Source organism: Triticum urartu, chromosome 3A (assembly GCF_056163025.1).
Source record: "Triticum urartu cultivar PI428250 chromosome 3A, HENAU_Tu73, whole genome shotgun sequence".
In the NCBI taxonomy this organism is placed as follows: domain Eukaryota; kingdom Viridiplantae; phylum Streptophyta; class Magnoliopsida; order Poales; family Poaceae; genus Triticum; species Triticum urartu.
Genome location: NC_141875.1, coordinates 455511886 through 455531342, shown reverse-complemented (window position 1 = coordinate 455531342; position 19457 = coordinate 455511886).

Below are 19457 nucleotides of genomic sequence, written 5' to 3'. Positions count from 1 at the left end.
GTAATAATATATGACATGCAACTTACACAAAGCATATGGTCAAATTCGTATGTGAAAGGAGTTTCCAATGATATAATTTTCACATTATACATCTCATGTACTATTAATCTTGTCAATAGTCAAATTGGAAACCATCCCGAGTACAAATCTAGGAGTACGTACGAATCTAACAATATTGATTGGGCATTGTTGAATGTTGATACCTTTTTGATCAAAGTAGAGATAGTTTGACTACACATAAAACTTATATGTAAACTAGAAAGGATAGGAGGGAGTATATTGTACGTTCAAAAACGAAACGAACATTGAATACCCTTTATATATGACTAGGTTGGCTTTGTTGGGCTGGAGTGCGCTTGGCCCAATTGCGGAATTCTGGACACATTCTTTTTATTTTCTAGTGGAACAAAAATTTAGTACCACCTTGGATAGAAAAATAAATTCGGAGGTGAACGGATGAAAATATTGAAGAAATGCACCTTTCTTTATTAGTAGGTATAGATTTGCGGATGCTATGATCACCGATTCAAAATTTTGAATCCGCCTTAGGTATCACGTGCCCCCACTGGTTCCCTCTCGATTTCATCTCGGGGTCAGGAGATCTATTGAAAGAGGACTAGGGTGGGTACATGCGAATGAAACTCGGCGGGATGTTCAAATGAGGCATGAGGGAGGATGGACTCGACTGGAGGGCGACATGATCGATGGAGAAGAGGGTTGGAGAGGAATGAGAAATAAGCAAACGACACATGATTATACTTGAACGGCTCAAATAAACAATAAGTTGTCTCCCTTGGCCTACATAGTGAAAGGCCTAATGCGCAACGCGGAGCACTGACGCTCGAATATGGCCGGGAAAACAGGGAAACCGACATGTGGGGCACACCCGTCGGGACGACGTAGCACAGACTAGTCGAATGGAGGAGCTGGCCCACGACCTCCTCGCCACCGACAATCGTTCATGTGGGTCGTTGGGGCCAACAACGGGGCGCAGCTCCAGCACCGCCTCTGGACACGGCGACCATGGTGAGCGACACGCTCATATCGTCGCTAGACACGGTCGGTTTTAGTGTGCCGAGGGTGGTGTTAGTGCTGTGGCACGACCAACGGTATGTTTGGTTTGTGCCCAAGGTTGCTCCATCAAAGCATTGGGTAGCCAAAATTTTGGTTGAGGTATTGGTTGCCCATGATTTGGCCGACATTGGCAAGAAAAATGAACTAGAGTTGGCTAGAGTTCATTGGCATGCCAAAGAAATGGCAACCATCCAAACAAAGACCAATCTTTGGGTCATGACCAAAATTTTGGTTGAGGTATTGGTTGCCCATGATTTGGTCGACATTGGCAAGAAAAATGAACTAGAGTTGGCTAGAGTTCATTGGCATGCCAAAAAATGGCAACCATCCAAACAAAGACCAATCTTTGGGTCATGACCAAAATTTTGGTAAGGTGCACTTTGGCCACAATCCAAACACACCCCAACACCCGGCTCGTCGAGGATGCACGGGGCGCCGCGACGCGTCCGTAGAGTGGTGTAGCGCGGCCAACTGCATCCTTTGGACCTGAGACCATGCCGGGTCATCTTGCTTTTTCAATGACATGCGGGGATCGCATGTGAGCAAAGGGCATCTCCAACGTTGCCACGACCACAGCTGACTACCCTGGCACACCAAAACCCTCGTCCCTCGCGTCGTCGCGTGGTGCGTTCCCAGCCGGCGCCAGCTGCCCGCATTCATGTCGTCCGTTTGTATGTCGTCGTTAAGAGGCTCAGTGCCCGAGGAACCAACTCCGGTGACTTAATGACGCACCCAGACGCTTGGCCTCACCGGAATGCGCTACTTAAAGTGGCAACACCCAGCTAACCTCCACACCATAGCGCATCGTCCTCCTACCTGGCACCACATCCGCCATGACCGCAAGTGCGAACACTCTGTGGGAGAGCTTGTCTTCGGGGATGAAGCTCGAGGTCACCACCCTCGCTCAAGTCGCCTCTCGCGACGCAATAGTGGCGTAGCCGGACGCGGACGCGTCCGCATAAGCGGTGGCCACGCTGGCGGCCGACGACGGGAGCACCATCAGCCACGCGTCCTACTTGCCGCCGTCCAACGTCCGGCACCGCCGAGGTCGGGGACTCCTCCAAGGATGAGTAGGTCATGGGAGGCGGTAGGGCATGGTGTGCCAACTGGCCGGTCCGTATCCCGTGTTCTACTCTTCCTCACCGGAGACCGCACCTTCACTTCACGGGTCTTGAACCCCGCCCCCGTACATAGAGATTGCAGATGGAGGACGTCGGTCGCCGCCATAGAATAGGTTTAGGGTCGGGTTTCTTTTATTTTTCTGTCCTATAAAAGTTCAAAATGTAATGAAAATCTGCCGTGTTTGCATTAATCTCGGTCGATGTATATGAACTTTCACAATAATATACATATTGTAGGAGTACTAGAAAGATGCCCGTGCGTTGCACGGAAGATCAAGATCTTGTGGGAGAAAAGGATGAACGAGGGAAAGCCTTATCTGCAAATGTGGAGAGGAGTGCGGGTAAATTGTCATAGTTTCCTTCCTATCCGTTAGATATAGATCGGATGGCCTATATTGCAGGATGACAGGCACACCATCATCACCAACTCTGCTTTTTATCTTAGGCACTCCAATAGTACGTCCACTACACATTCACGCATTTCACATCTTTCTACATCTACGGGAACCTACGAAAGGGTTAACGTAAATTGCCTCTCTCTCTCCTCCTCTGATTTTCATGGTGGTGGGCCCCTCCCTCCCCCCAATCTACAATCAATAGCTCACACATTTCACATTATGTTAATTACGTAACTAGGATTACGTAGGTGTAGCATTACTCGTCCTAAAAAACCCAACTAAGCCAACCTCCCAGCATATCGCGCGGGAAAAGACCCGGCCGCGCCGTTTTAGTCGGGATTACCGGATTACTAGTAGTAGTATCGATGGATCGCGGGGAGCAACAAATTTTTTTTGAGGGGGCGAAGCACCTAGTTTAAAAGGAAAAAAGGCGGTACACTCACAACACTCCTGTCGCGGTCGCATTGCACCCCACACATGTTCGGTCCTGCACATGGCTCATGCAAACGGAACGCGCTTCGGCTTGCCTCTTCACTGACACGTTGGACTACACTTGGAGAAACCGACCATGCGCCAAAATCCCCCCGCCCACCGCGCGAAAATCCTCCCCCCACACCAAAAAATTCCCCCCAAATTCGATTCAACCGCCCTTCGGCCAACTAGCCAATAATATTCCCCAAACCCCCTCCCCCCTGTCCCCCTCCACTCCATTCGCTCCGCCAAAGCCGCCCTCCCCACCGCGCCGATACGTTGGCGCCGCGGTTTGGCGATCCTCTCGCTCCCACAGTACACTCTCGTAGACTGCCGTTCTGTAGCCGCGCCGCCACCTCTGGCTACGTTCTTGTGGAGGCGCACGGCGGTCAGCGCCGCCACCGCTGGCGACGTTCGTGTGGAGACGCTCGACGGTCAGCTTCTCCCATGGTACGCGCATTCTAGACTGAGGCCCCGTTCATGTCGGTGTAGCGCTGAATGTTAGCTGATAGACGCTGTTAATCTCACTATTTGCCGAAGTAGTTTACTGTCAATATGCTCTGCTTAAGAAGCTTCCTTGCCCTGTTCTGCACTCAATTTGCTTAGCTGAGATGGCATGCCAAGGCTGATTAGTTGCTAAAATATCCTACCATATATTTATTGTGACATAGATTGCCATGGTCTAGTAGCCAATCTGTTAGGTGAAATAGCTCTACACCATTTTATACTCGATCTTTGTTGCTGCGATGGCCTTCGATAGTTCGATGGCTGTGTGCTCGGCCTCATTGACTGCTGAAATAGCCTGCCATAATTTGGCACTCAAATATGTTCGTCCAAATATCTTGCCATAGCTTTAGACATCGACCTAGGTATTTTTTTTGGACTTCATAAAAAATCATATATGTTTTTCCTGTAATATCTAGAAGAGAAGTAATTTGTATGTCTAACAGATGGACAAGACTTGGATAACTTCTACTCGAAGATTCTCCGCTGCATATGTCGAGGGGGTTGAAAACTTCATGAACTATCAGAGCTGAGTACGGTGGTCTGAAATCAGATGTGCTCTGCCCGTGTAGCAGTTGTATGAATTCAGTTACAAGACCCCAGTCAACTATGCAAAATCATCTACACTTGTATGGGATGTCGGTCACATATACTAGGTGGGTTCATCATGGTGAAGTTGTGAATGTCAATGTTATTGACTACGTGGAAGCAGCAGATCACCATCTTGATCTGCCTGATGCTCAAGTGGAAGAGGAGGAGGAGGTGGTGGTGGCGGAGCCAGTGAGTTTGACCAACATTGAAACAATGCTACGAAATGCTCGTGCATTCCGTGAACTTTCACCTGCAGAAGAAAAACGGTGGGCCCGCATGTTGGAACAATGCAACGTTGCTGTCACCCCAGGAAATAAGTTGTCAGTATTCTCAGCTATGGTCACCTTTCTTCAGGTGAACACATCTGAGCGGATGACCAACAAATCATTCGATGCGATGTTGGCTGCTTTCCGCAAATCTATCCCAGATGCGTCTGAGCTGCCACACACCTACAGTAAAATGAAGAATTTCCTTCATGCAGTTGGAATTGGATATGATATGATCCATGTTTGTAAGAACAATTGTGTTCTGTTCCGGAAGGATTATGCCAACTTAAGTGAATGCCCGAAATGCAAATCATCAAGATGGAAAGATGGCGATGCTGTGAAGAGGATTCCTCATAATGTTCTGAGACATTTTCCAATTACACCAAGATTTCAGAGGTTGTTTCATGATGCTGAAACAAGAGAGGATGTACTGTGGCATTCTAGGAACCAGGAGTACAGAGATCAGAATGTAATGAGCCATCCATCTCATGGTAGTGAGTGGAAAAGCTTCAATGATAAACACAAAGAGTTTGCTGCTGACCCGAGAAACATTAGACTTGGCTTAGCTTCAGATGGATTTAGCCCATTTGGCCACCAGAGCGCCACATATATCATGTGGCCAGTGCTTGTTATCCCTTACAACATGCCTCCAAATGTCTGCACCAAAGAATCAAACTACATGATGGCCTTGCTCATCCCAGGTCCAAAAATTCCTGGAAAGGATTTTGATTTGTTCATGGAGCCTCTTGTGGAGGAACTTCAATAGCTATGGAAGGGTGTTCGCACTCAAGACCTATATAGCAGCCCACCAGTTGATTTCTTTCCTCGTGCTGTTATAATTTGGTGCATCCATGATTATCCGGCTTTGGGCACTATGTCAAGGCGAACGACACATGGTTACAATGCATGTGTTCGCTGTGACAGGAATCCGCTGTCATACGCAATACTTAGCAAGATCTGTTACATTGGACACCGCCATTTCCTTGCCAAGGACAAGCCGCATCCTAGAAAATACCGAAGACATGTGTTCAGTGCAAAGCATGCAAACCGTGATGCGCCAAAGAGGCACACCGCCGATGAGTTGCAAGTGGAATTAGAGAAGGTCAGGCATATTACACCAGGAAACCATCCTGGTAATGGTAGCGGGAAAAGGAAGCGTGGCAGGGTAGAAGAGAGATTATTGTTTACCCGCAGGTCCACTTTGTGGGACTTGGAGTATTGGAAAGATTTGGATCTGCGGTATAATCTTGATGTGATGCACATCGAGAAAAATATATGTGACATCATTATCGGCACACTTCTTAATATTGAAGGCAAGACGAAAGATACCTTAAAATCTAGGATTGATTTGACACACCTGGGTATTAGAAAGGATTTGCAGGTGCAAGGTGAAGGTAAACCACGGGATATGGCACCAACTGTGTATGTCTTGGACAAGGTAAAAAGAAAAGAATTCTGCGATGTCCTATCACGTGTGAGATTCCCACATGGATTTGCTTCCAACCCTGAAAGGAGAGTCAGTGCAGATGGAAACAAGGTACAATGGTTGAAAACTCATGACTGCCACGTCCTACTTCAAAGGGTTTTACCTGTTATCCTTAGAGGATTGGGCCACCCTGACTTATACAGAGCAGTTGCAGAGTTGGGACAATTCTTCAGGGAACTCTGCAGTAGGAATATCAGGATAGATGCTTTGGAGCGTCTTAGAGACAAGATACCAACTATCCTATGCGACCTTGAGAAGATATATCCTCCAGCCTTCTTTGATGTGATGGTGCATTTGGCTGTTCATCTACCTGATGAGGCGCTACTTAGAGGTCCAGTACAGTATGACTGGATGTACCCTATTGAAAGGCAGCTAGGCACTTTCAAGGGCTATGTTAGGAACAGAGCTAGACCCGAGGGTTCCATTGCAGAGGCCTACATTGCTACAGAAGCATTGACATTCTGCTCAAAATACATTGAAACAACTGATCATCTTAGCAAAGAGGTGGGTGAAGACAATCCGGGGCTCAATGTTTTCGATTATTCTGTTCGAGTTACAGGGAAGAGGCGACAAGAGGACAAACCTAAAGATTTGGACAAAATGGTTTGGTATGTGTTGAATAACTGTCCTGAGATACTACCTTATATCAAGTAAGTGCAGTACTGCAGCTTATACATCGTAATCTACTAAACTTGTAGCACATTCTTATATATTTAGATGTTTGACGCGATCACTATGTTGTGCAGCATCTAAAAGAAGAGTTACTGCCGCAAAATCCAAGAAACATTGACAAACTGGTTATGGAAAGATTTGCGAAATGGTTCAAGAACCATGTAAGCTTTTGAAGTGCACTGTCAGTTTTTTAATATATTGAGTACATAAGATGATCAGCTTGTCTATTTTCTAACCATAGGTTAAGAAGATGCGGGAGGATGGGCATGCAGTTGATGATGCCCTTTACTCACTAGCAATGGGTCCTGATACTCGGATAAGACATTATGAATCTTGCGTTGTTGGAGATGTGCGCTACAACACCCTTGCACGAGACGAAGGCAGGAAGACACAAAACAGTGCCATCATGAGCACGGATACGTACGGCAAAGAGACAACTGAAATGTATGCTAACATAATAGACATTGTTTAGTTGCAGTATATCTCCAGTTTTGAGGATCATCGGTGTGTGGTTCTTTTGTGCTGTCGTTGGTATAACCTGTTTTCCAGGATCACAAAACCCAGAGCTGATGATTATTTCAAATCCATCAATGTCAAGGCGGTGTACCAGACCAACGAGCCTTTTATTTTGGCAAATCAAGCAACATAGATATTTTTCTTGGAAGACACATTTGCACGTAGCGATGACTGGAGAGTATTGCAAAGGTTTGAGCAGAGGAATTCGTTTAATGAAGTTGCACAACAAGATGATGCTTACACTGCTCCTGATGTACGAGATAACATAGATGTTCCTAATATCTTTGAGAACCATCACGTCAATGATGCCGGCTAAAAGATTGCCTGTCGTGCTGTGGACATACAAGAGTTGATCAAGAAGAAGCCAACGTTCGAGGACGTTGAGGACGGAGAAGAAGATGAGACCGTGGGGAATTACGATTTAGACTGATACACATGGCGAAGATGTTGCCGCTGCTGCTGCGGATGATGATTACATTGCTTTTGTCGTATTTGCTTGTCAGAAGATGTTTTTTATCTACTATGTGAAATTGTGTTTGCTATGACAACTGAAACCTGATGAACATGTTGTTTAGTATTTTGCTGTGAGAACATCACTTGTTATGTATGCTGGTTTGTGTTTGGTGATTGTATGACAACTAAAACATGATGACATTGTTGTTTAGTTGTAGTCATATTTGGCTGTGAAACTTGAATTTGATGACATAGTTTGCTGTTGGACTGCAATTTGCTCGACGTCTTCGAATGAGAACAAAGCTGACCCGACAGGGCCTCTGCTATTTATTTATTCATATGAGCAAAAGGGGATACCCCCTGATTTCCGTTAATAGAAATCATTAGATGTTCACAACACTACGCCCAGCCTGCTACACAGGTTTCATTCATTACTAGTTTCAACAAAGTGCTCATGTCGTAACCACTGAATACATCACGAGTGCTACATACACTACAAATAAAGAGACAATCATCCTACAGAGCACATCGATTTTTCCCATTATCTTCACAAGCTCTTTCACTTCCTCATTGCTGTCAAGGCCGTTCAATAGCTGTTGCTTGGCCATGATCAGAGGAACTGCATCTTTAACCTTCTGCTCCACATCTTCTTCTTCTATCGTTCCTTCAGTTACTTGTCCAACACCCCAACCTGCTGGTATTGGGATTCCTCGGCTAACCAAATAATCAGTGTAGTTGCATTCCCCCACATCAGCAACTTCCCAGACATACAAATCACACGAATCTTCCCTTTTCTGCACGAATCAAATTGGAAGATCATCAACCAAACTATTAAAAAAATCAGCAACTGAAAGCAGCAGAACAACACTTAAATATATTATTACCCCATGATTCGGGCATTTGTAGAAGACTCGGCCAGGGTTGCGGATTGCGGTTGAGATGCGACGGATGACTCTGCGTGATTTGCAGCAGTGGCACCACACCAACGGCAGTGGGTTGCGATGAGCAATCGGCTACGGTGCACGTGCCGGTGGGGGTGTGATGAGACCCACAGGCGATGGTACGGGTGGCGACTTGGCGCATATCTGGTTGTTGCCTGCTGAAGAGCAGGTGGACGAGCAGCCAGCGGACATGGTTGCTGCGGCCAAAGCTTCTGATGCTAGGCATAGTAAGTAGAGAAGAGGAGAAGCGAACGTTGGATATGTCAGTTTCATTACTTGCACAGTAGCATAGCACCATATATAGTCATAGTCTAGGTTTGGATTCGAACTAGCTACAGGAGCACGTCTTTCTTTTTTCTAAAACTCGGCAACGTCTCTTTACTGGTACACTAGCTTGTTCTGTACGCCTTCCCAAGTCTTTGATTTTCTTTCCCTTTTTTTGCGAGGAAGGAAGGAGGACAAAATTGAGAGTTCCTGGGACTCGAACCCAAGTCCTCTCGGTTGAAAACCAAGGGTGCTAGTCACTTATGTGGTGAACGGTCCCTGTGAGGAGGAGGACAGACGAACACATTTTCCTCGCAGTTTTCTTCCTGTATATAAAAAAGTATGCTACTTGGTTTCCGCTTAGTCAACAAACGATTGTGCCAACCTTGACCGTTGGATTGACATTCAACGTCTGTCGCGTTTCTTCAGTCTCTTCTTCCTCGAGCCGCCAAAGCCAAACCAGCGCCGGCGGGACCGCCTGCTCCAGCCTCCCACGGCTGGCTGTGATCTTCCATGGCTCCTGTTCGTTCCCGTCCAAGGCCTCACCATCGTCCTCCGCCTTGGTTCGCTCGCTGCGGCGCCGCCCTCCGGTGTTGTCAACATGGTCAACAACCAAGAGGAATAAGGAGATGACTTTACATGGTGAGGATGACAGTAGGGACCGAGTAGCGCGCGCAGTAATTTTGTTTTTTTGGACGGAGAAGGGTATCAACTTGGTTGTGCGGGACCCATGGCCCGTCTAGCCCAGGCTTTTATTTCATATGTTTAGCACATGACCAGCCCAGTTTGTTTTTTTCCTTTCTGAAAATGGCTAGCCAGCTATTTTGTTTTTTGCAGAATAACCAACGTAGGCCTACTTGCTTTTCTACGCCCTGCTGGGCCGGAAATCTTTCAAGATGAGGAGGGATGCATTTTGCCCAGAAAATGGGCTATAAGTAATAAGAAATGGGCTATAAGTAATAATAAATGGGCTGTAAAATGAAAAATACAGCAAACAGGCAATTAGTTCCAAAATACTGTTTTCTTTCAGATTTTGATATTTTAAATTTCATTGTTTTTGTGCGGGTAAAATTTAATTGAATTTAAATTAAGGTATATTTAGATTTAAAATTATTTTGAATCTGGCTAGAAATTTCGGGCCGTATGCTGTTTGGGACAGATTTGGAGGCTGACTTGTGGGTCTACTAGGTTGACGTGTACTTTGCCTTTGTCAACTTAGTCCACAAACGATTCTAGCAGCAGTGACCACGTCCAACGGCCGTGGTGCTTCTTCAATATCTGATCTTCTTGCTCCAGCCGCCCAAACCAGCTCCGGTGGGACTGCCTGCTCCTGCCTCCCGTGGCCGGCTGTGCTGTCGCACAGGCCGCACCGCCCCACCCTACTTCATTGCTGGCCAGGCCATTCCTCTACTCACCCACACCTCCTGTTATTTTTCGGCGATGGCAGCCGGACTAGTAAACCCTCGTACTCCCCACCGCGTGGGCAACCATTGCCGAGTCTTCCCCGGCTCCGTGCCGTTCCCTTCCTAGGCCTCGCCGTCGTCCACCGCCATGGTGCTCTCGGCGCGGCCTGGTCAACATGGTCAATGAACGACATCCATCGGCCATGGACTGTACACGCAAAATAATGATTCCTCCACCTGACAGCTGGGACCCACCGGAAGGGCCTCTGTATTTCACGAAAAAAACGTTCCCCCCGCTGACATGTCGGACCCACCAGCCATATCTTCGCACGCAAGGAAGTGCCTCCTTATTACGCACAAAAAAATGAATACCCCCTGCTAGCTAGGACCCACCATAGTGGGAGGATGATTTGTGGGCCAACTAAGTTGACGGGGACGGAGGGCTTTGTCAACTAAGTCAATATAAATGATTCTAGCTCCAGTGACTGTACGATGTCCATCCAACGGCCGTAGTGCTTCTTCAACCTCTGGTCTTCTTGCTCCAGCCGCCCAAAGCAGCGCCGGTCGTGTCGCATGCTCCTGCCTCACGTGGCCGGCTGTGCTGCCGTGGAGGCCTCACCGCCCCTACTATTCCCACCGCTGGCCAGGCCCTGCGGCGATGACAGCCTCACACCACAGCCGAACCAGTGAACCCTCATACTCCTCTCCGCGCGGGCTTCCACTGCCGCGTCTTCCTCGGCTCCGCGTCGTCCCCTTCCTAGGCCTCGCCATCGTCCACTGCCGTGGTGCTTTCGGCGCGGCCTAGTCAACGTGGTCAAGGAACGACTTCCATCGGACGTGGACTATACGTGGAGAGGCTAACAACTGGGTCCACGGCTGCAGCAAGGAAGTGCCTCCTTATTACATGAAAAATAATGATTCCTCCACCTGACAGCTGGGACCCACTGGACGGGCCACTGTATTTCACGGAAAAAACGTTTCCCCCTGACTGTTGGGACCCACCAGCTTCATCTTCGCACGCAAGGAAGTGCATCCGGGCAAAAAAACACGATTCGCCCCCCTGACTGCTGGGACCCACCAGCTACACCTTCGCACGCAAGCAAGTGCGTCCGGGCAAAAAAAACAATTCGCCCCCCTGACTGCTGGGACCCACCGGCTACATCTTCGCACGCAAGGAAGTGCGTCCGGGCAAAAAAAACGATTCGCCCCCTGACTGCTGGGACCCACCAGCTACATCTTCGCAGGCAAGGAAGTGCCTGACAGTCGGGACCCACCTGGTCGAAGCGTACGTAGCGTTGTCATTCTGGCCGCGAACGTGTACGTACATACTGGTCGATGTAGAGGCGCGCACATGTCGTAGTAGAGGCGTGCACGTGTCGTAGTAGAGGCACGCACGTAGCATGTACACGTACGTACAGCGGCCAGGGTGCAAGAAAGAAAATACGGCACATATGTGTACATACGGGCGGCGTCTCGAACGCCTACTCACACATACGTACGGCGAGGGCTCGTGTACATGGCTGGGTCGGAATGGAGAAACAACGTCGTCGTCGTGTTCATGGGGAGGCAACGGAATGCGTCGTGTTCATGGGGAGGCAACGGAAGGCGTCGTGTTCATCGGAAGGCAACAGAACGCGTGGGAGCCAACCGGCTGGGTCGAAACGGAATGTGTGGTCGTGTTCATCAGGAGGGCTTGGATGGAACAGGCGATGGAAACGAGGCCTGGCGTACCGCAAAACGGAGGAAACAGCCTTGTGTTCGACCGGCCATGTTCGAAACGGGATCCTGTTCATCGGGAGGGGTCTGGCGTACCGCAAAACGTGGCGTACCGCAAAATGGAGGAAATGGACTTGTGTTGTAGCGCTACGGTCGAAATGGGGGTCTTGTTCATCGGGAGGGGTGTGGCGTACCGCAAAACGGGACTCCACGGGATACTGTTCATCTCCACCGTCGACCTCCTCCAGCCTCCACGGGCTCCTGTTCATCCAGCCTCCACCACGCGCTACTCCACCGGCTACTGTTCAACCACCCCTCCACGGGCACCCCTCCAGTGTCTACTGTTTATCCAGCCCTCCACACCATGGGGTCCTATTCAACCACCCCTCCACGGGCACCCCTCCACCGTCTACTGTTCATCCAGCCCTCCACACCACGGGGTCCTGTTCATCCAGAGGCAACGCCACCGCTCACTGTTCATCCAACCCCCCCGCAACGCTCACTGTTCATCCAATCGATCGGCTTCAGTTAGCAGCAGTAGCGAAGGAATCGCTCGATTGGGTTCAGTTAACAGCCATCGATCGATCGCTCGGGTTCAGTAACGCGTAGCCTGCAGTGCAATCGCTCGGGTTCAGTTAGAGACCAACGCCTCGCTTGGGTTCAGTTAGAGCCAATGCCTCGCACACACACGCGTACGTGTACGAGAGAAACGCGCATCGCTCGGCCCCCGACCTCTCACCGTAACCGGGAACTCCCCGAAATTTTCCTCCCCCTCGCTTCTACCACGGTTTTTTCTGTCATGGACGGCCCAAAGAATGTCATGCAGCTGCGTCTCCGGCCCGCCCAGGACGAAAAACCGATTTTCTGTCATGATTTTTTGTGATAGAAGTAGGATCCCACCACATCTATGATGATACCGGGTTTTGTCACAATTATTGTCATAGAAGTGTCATATGTATGATAGAAAAATTTCGTTGGGCCCAAAATGTCACGGATGTGTCTTTTTTTGTAGTGACTCTTGATGCTATTTGCTTTGCCTTGTCCTTGCGCTAGTTTCAATGGATTCGTATCAATGGATTTCTTCTCCGTCGACTTGATCTGCCTTGTGGCGTACATGAGGACTCGGTCATCTCCTTTTTCTTCCAAACAAATCCTCGAGTCTGCATTGCACAACACCAAACACCCACGCATCAGCCTGACCGGGCCTTCACACGGCCGGCTTCCGCTCAGCTCAGCACGCCGGATGGGCCTCCATCCACACCTTCACAACAGCTGCTGCTTGAGCTAGGCCTACTGGCCTGCCTTGCGCTGCGTTCTGTCCATCCTGATCGATTCGCCGAGACCGACTTGATTTAGAACACTGCACGATGCTTGCATGCCGCCGCCGCTGAACCGATCTACCGCTGCCTTGGTTGCTTTCAATTGCTTCTAAAGCTGCTTTGGCATCCGTGTCAAACATCATTGACCTTCACATCAGACCTGCTCTGCTGCGGACCGTTAATAGATCGGGGACAAAATACGGGCATCCTTTCGAGACCGACGATCGCAGCTTTTCCTGTCGATCAACAATTCATAGCCTCCGAACGACCTAGCTCCAATTGTTACGCAATTCCGGGTTTGCTACACCTGCGTTTCCGACCCACATGCGTCAACCAGGCCCAAACAGAGAGCAACACCAACTTATGAAAGGCCTTGGGTCCTCTCCCCCAAAAGACTAGCCTGTTAGAAAGGGACACCCCCGCCCTTATAAATCGTGTTATGTCTCCTCCCACAACTGATGTGGGACTAAACCCAACAATCTCCCACTCACATATCGGTCACCCATGGGCCCGCTAACACCAGCGCCCAACCTTGGCTCGCATCAACCAGCCCAAACAAACACGCCTTTGCAGCCAGCTTTCCGCCGGCCCACCGTGCTGCTAACACAGCCCAGCCTGCCCCTCGTGCCATGGGCCTGAGCCCTCTCGCAAGTGTGTCCTGCTGCCTGCCAGCGAGTGCAAAGCTGTCGAGTCTGATGCACATGCGTTACGCCGCCACCGCCCTCCTTTATCGATAGCCTCATGCCAACACATCACTGACGAGATTCCTTCGCCGATCTTCTGCACTTTCGATTGTTATTCTAGAAAATGCCGATTCTCCGATCTGTCCATGTCTGGACATGTCGCTCTACGGTGATCGCCTTCATATGAACAACGTTGATCCATGATGTATACTACACAACCTTCTTCTTATAGATTTGTTGGGCCTCCAAGGGCAGAAGTTTGTAGAACAGTAGCAAATTTCCCTCAAGTGGATGACCTAAGGTTTATCAATCCGTGGGAGGCGTAGGATGAAGACTCATGTTGGGCCTCCAAGCGCGGAGTTTTGTAGGACAGTAGCAAATTTCCCTCAAGTGGATGACCTAAGATTTATCAATCTGTGGGAGGCGTAGGATGAAGACGGTCTCTCTCAAACAACCCTGCAACCAAATAACAAAGAGTCTCTTGTGTCCCCAACACACCCAATACAATGTTAAATTGTATAGGTGCACTAGTTCGGCGAAGAGATGGTGATACAAGTGCAATATGGATGGTAGATATAAGTTTTTGTAATCTGAAAATATAAAAACAGCAAGGTAACTAATGATAAAAGTGAGCGTAAACGGTATTGCAATGCGTTGAAACAAGGCCTAGGGTTCATACTTTCACTAGTGCAAGTCCTCTCAACAATAATAAAGTAATTGGATCATATAACTATCCCTCAACATGCAACAAAGAGTCACTCCAAAGTCACTAATAGCAGAGAACAAACGAAGAGATTATGGTAGGGTACGAAACCACCTCAAAGTTATTATTTCCAATCAATCCATTGGGCTATTCCTATAAGTGTCACAAACAGTCCTAGAGTTCGTACTATAATAACACCTTAAGACACAAATCAACCAAAACCCTAATGTCACCTAGATACTCCAATGTCACCTCAAGTATCCATGGGTATGATTATACGATATGCATCACACAATCCCAGATTCATCTATTCAACCAACACATAGAACCTCAAAGAGTGCCCCAAAGTTTCTACCGGAGAGTCAAGACGAAAACGTGTGCCAACCCCTATGCATAGATTCCCAAGGTCACGGAACCCGCAAGTTGATCACCAAAACATACATGAAGTGGATCATAGAATACCCCATTGTCACCACAGGTATCCCACGCAAGACATACATCAAGTGTTCTCAAATCCTTAAAGACTCAATCCGATAAGATAACTTCAAAGGGAAAACTCAATCCATTACAAGAGAGTAGAGGGGGAGAAACATCATAAGATCCAACTATAATAGCAAAGCTCGGGATACATCAAGATTGTATCACCTCAAGAACACGAGAGAGAGAGAGAGAGATCAAACACATAGCTACTGGTACATACCCTCAGCCCCGAGGGGGAACTACTCCCTTCTCGTCATGGAGAGCGTCCGGATGATGAAGATGGCCACCGGAGAGGGATTCCCCCTCCGGCAGGGTGCCGGAACGGGTCTAGATTGGTTTTCGGTGGCTACGCAGGCTTCTGGCGGCGGAACTCCCGATCTATTTTGCTCCCCGAAGTTTTTAGGGTATATGGGTATATATGGGAGGAAGAAGTACGTCGGTGGACCTCTGGGCTGTCCATGAGGCAGGGGGCGCGCCCAGGGGGGTGGGCGCGCCCCCACCCTCATGGGCAGCCCAGGACTCTCCTGGTCCAACTCCGATACTCCGTGGGCTTCTTCTGGTCCAAAAATAAGTTCCTTGAAGTTTCAGGTCAATTGGACTCTGTTTGATTTTCCTTTTCTGCGATACTCTAAAACAAGGAAAAAACAGAAACTGGCACTGGGCTCTCGGTTAATAGGTTAGTCCCAAAAATCATATAAAATAGCATATAAATGCATATAAAACATCCAAGGTTGATAATATAATAGCATGGAACAATCAAAAATTATAGATACGTTGGAGACGTATCAGCATCCCCAAGCTTAATTCCTGCTCGTCCTCGAGTAGGTAAATGATAAAAACAGAATTTTTGATGTGGAATGCTACCTAACATATTTATCCATGTAATTCTCTTTATTGTGGCAAGAATATTCAGATCCATAAGATTCAAGACAAAAGTTTAATATTGATATAAAAATAATAATACTGCAAGCATACTAACAAAGCAATTATGTCTTCTCAAAATAACATGGCCAAAGAAAGTTATCCCTACAAAATCATATAGTCTGGCTATGCTCCATCTTCACCACACAACGTATTTAAATCATGCACAACCCCGATGACAAGCCAATCAATTGTTTCATACTTTTGATGTTCTCAATCTTTTTCAATCTTCATGCAATACATGAGCGTGAGCCATGGATATAGCACTATAGGTGGAATAGAACGGTGGTTGTGGAGAAGACAAAAAGGGAGAAGATAGTCTCACATCAACTAGGCGTATCAACAGGCTATGGAGATGCCCATCAATAGATATTAATGTGAGTGAGTAGGGATTGCCATGCAACGGATGCACTAGAGCTATAAATGTATGAAAGCTCAACAAAATGAACTAAGTGGGTGTGCATCCAACTCGCTTGCTCACGAAGACCTAGGGCATTTTGAGGAAGCCCATCATTGGAATATACAAGCCAAGTTCTATAATGAAAAATTCTCACTAGTATATGAAAGTGATAACATAGTAGACTCTCTATTATGTAGATCATGGTGCTACTTTGAAGCACAAGTGTGGTAAAAGGATAGTAACATTGCCCCTTCTCTCTTTTTTTCTCATTTTTTTATTTTTATTTCTTTATTTGGGCCTTCTCTTTTTTTTCCTCTTTTTTCTCTCTTTTTTTATTTTTTTTCCGGAGTCTCATCCCGACTTGACCAAGTTTGCGTACTCGTCAGGGTTGAGTTGAGGGGGCAGCCCGTGCGCTAATTGGGCTTCGAGGTGGCTATACGCGAAAAAAGCTCGCTTTCTACTGAGGCCTGTTCTGTCCTAAACTATTCCAGAATGTTATTTGTTTCATAGGAAGATTCCAAAAGCACATTGATGCCGAAAGAATCTTCGGAACCGGTGGAGAGGCTATTCTGATTGAAGGCTAGACAAATAACATGACTGAGGTATGTAAATAAAAGCTGTGAAATAGCTATATAATATGATCTAAATAGAGAAGAATACCAAAGATAATGGATTGCAAAATAAGCTTTTTAGCTTTCTTTTTCTTTTGTGCGCGCTTTTCGCCTGCCTTCCCGACCGCGGATAGGCTACGGGGCTTTGCACTTCGGCCCCATTGTGTGAATACCACATCAAGGTGACAGGATTCGAACCTATGGCCCTCTGTACCCAAAACAGATGCGCTGACCAGACTGCGCTACACCTCGTCTCCCCCTGAGAACATATGGATCTACCCGATCCATAAAGAAAAGAACCACCGCTTTTAGGAAATTTTGACAATTCTCTTTCACTTGCATTTTCTTTCGTGAAGGCTCGCTCTCGTTCTTCTTACATCTTGCCCTTTTTTCTTGAGAATTGTATCTGTGGCTACTGCTGTTTTGCCAGTCTGTCTGTCCCCAATAATGAACTCTCGCTGACCGCGCCCTATAGGGATCATCGAATCGATAGCAATAAGCCCTGTTTGAAGAGGTTCGTATACGGAACGCCTGGAAATTCTACTTGGAGCAGGAGATTCAATTAAGCGAGATTCGGAAGCTACAATTTCGCCTCTCCCATCAATAGGTTTAGCCAGAGCATTTATAACACGACCCAAGTTATATACGCTCACGGGTATCTGAGCAATTCTTCCTGTTGCTTTTACAAAACTTCCCTCTTGATGCTAAACCATAGCTCTAACTGAGTCAAATTCCACAATTTCTAAGAACGATATGCTTTTTTTCATTTTCCACTGTGAAAGCTTCTCTCAATCCCTCCCTAGTCCTTTCTTTCCTGGGCACAGGCTTACCTGGTTGACCGCCTACATTCATTCATTGTTCGTTCTGTTGTGGAATCGAACCACAGAGCTAGCGCAATTGGGATTTAGAGTCCCATGCGTGAAACTAAAGAGGATTTTCAGTCCTCTGCTCTACCAGCCAGAACCTAGAAGGACACTTCACACCCGATTTGACACAGCTAGACTGGAAACACTGCTTGTCAAGAGCACAGACCCCAGTATAGAATACTTTTTTGAGTATGTTGGTAAGGTCCGGTCATCCGCTTCTGTGCTTGCACTTCTGCGTAACTAGGGGTGCAAGTCCAGTACAGCGTACTTTCATAATTGAATCAAAAGCGTCGATACATGAAAAATCTCTATATACGATATTTATGACACAGAATGTTGTTCTTTCAACATGATTCCTCAACAATTTTTTCATTGTAACTGACTCTCCGTTCTCTCCGTTCCACTTTGGTTTTCTACTAATAATTACCATGATGAATTTCTCTTACTGCTTGGTTCTGCATTGGATTTTGGAAACTTTTGTTTAGAAAGTGGTGTCACGACCGTGGGGATCAAATGGATGGTTCAGGAAAGTCTAGTGAAGCGGCACGGTCTAATCATATAGATGACCATAGTGGTATGGTTCCATAGAAAACTACTGGAGGCCATTACCGCCACCGAAATGGTTTCCATGCTCTGTTGGATGATTTGACGATATCGCAGTATCAAGCTAGAACGGTTTCAATTTGTAGGACAGGAAAGAAACCTCATCCTTTGGTGCACACTAACCGATGAAGCTCAACCCTCTCTCGAACTGAGCTATTTCCACTTTTTCGAACAAAAAGTTCGAGTAGTTTAGTGAAAAAACGGTCAAGCTTTCTTCCATCCTTCCTAGCTCCTCGAGCTTGCACCCGCTCGACGCCTTTTTCATTGTTCATTCTGAGGTGGATTCGAACCACTCTCTCCGTTTGGATTTCGAGTCCAAAAGGCCCGGCGAAAGAGGATTTTCAGTCCTATGCCCGCTGCCAGCCAGAACGGGATTTTTCCACTTCACACCCACACAATCGGGATTTGATGAAATAGCTACGTTTTTTCTTATTTGATTCGGATACTGTCAATCTACTGTCCATCTTTCTCTTTAGTTTTCTCCTTTCTTTCTCCTCAACCTATCTCCTTTGGATGGACTTACGAAAGAATAATATCTAATCTCCCCATCGCGGTTAGGATCCCATGAACCAGGAGCGCCAGCACCGGTTCCTCGATCTTCCTACTGGAGGCATGGTCATGGCTTTCATTCATTCATTTCATTCTTTGTTCTGTTGTGGAATCGAACCACTCAAAGGATTTAGAGTCCTTTTACCAACCAGTCAGAACCAATATTTCTCTGTTATATTCTGTTTTTTCTTTGTCAGCTAGCACAATTTGGATTTCGAGTCCAATGCGCTAACGCTTTCTTTAGTTTTCTTGCTTGATTTTTATACGATTTTTTGAGCAACTAGCGCGAAAGCCGTTGCGCGTTAGCGCATCCGTTTTCTTGCTCTTTCTCCGGGCTTTGACCATGTCTCCCGAACAATTTCAGTACATATGGCGCAAGACGATTCCACATATATATCGAGGTCGGAATGGGATCGGGTGTTTTCACGTCTCACCGTAGTGCCCGG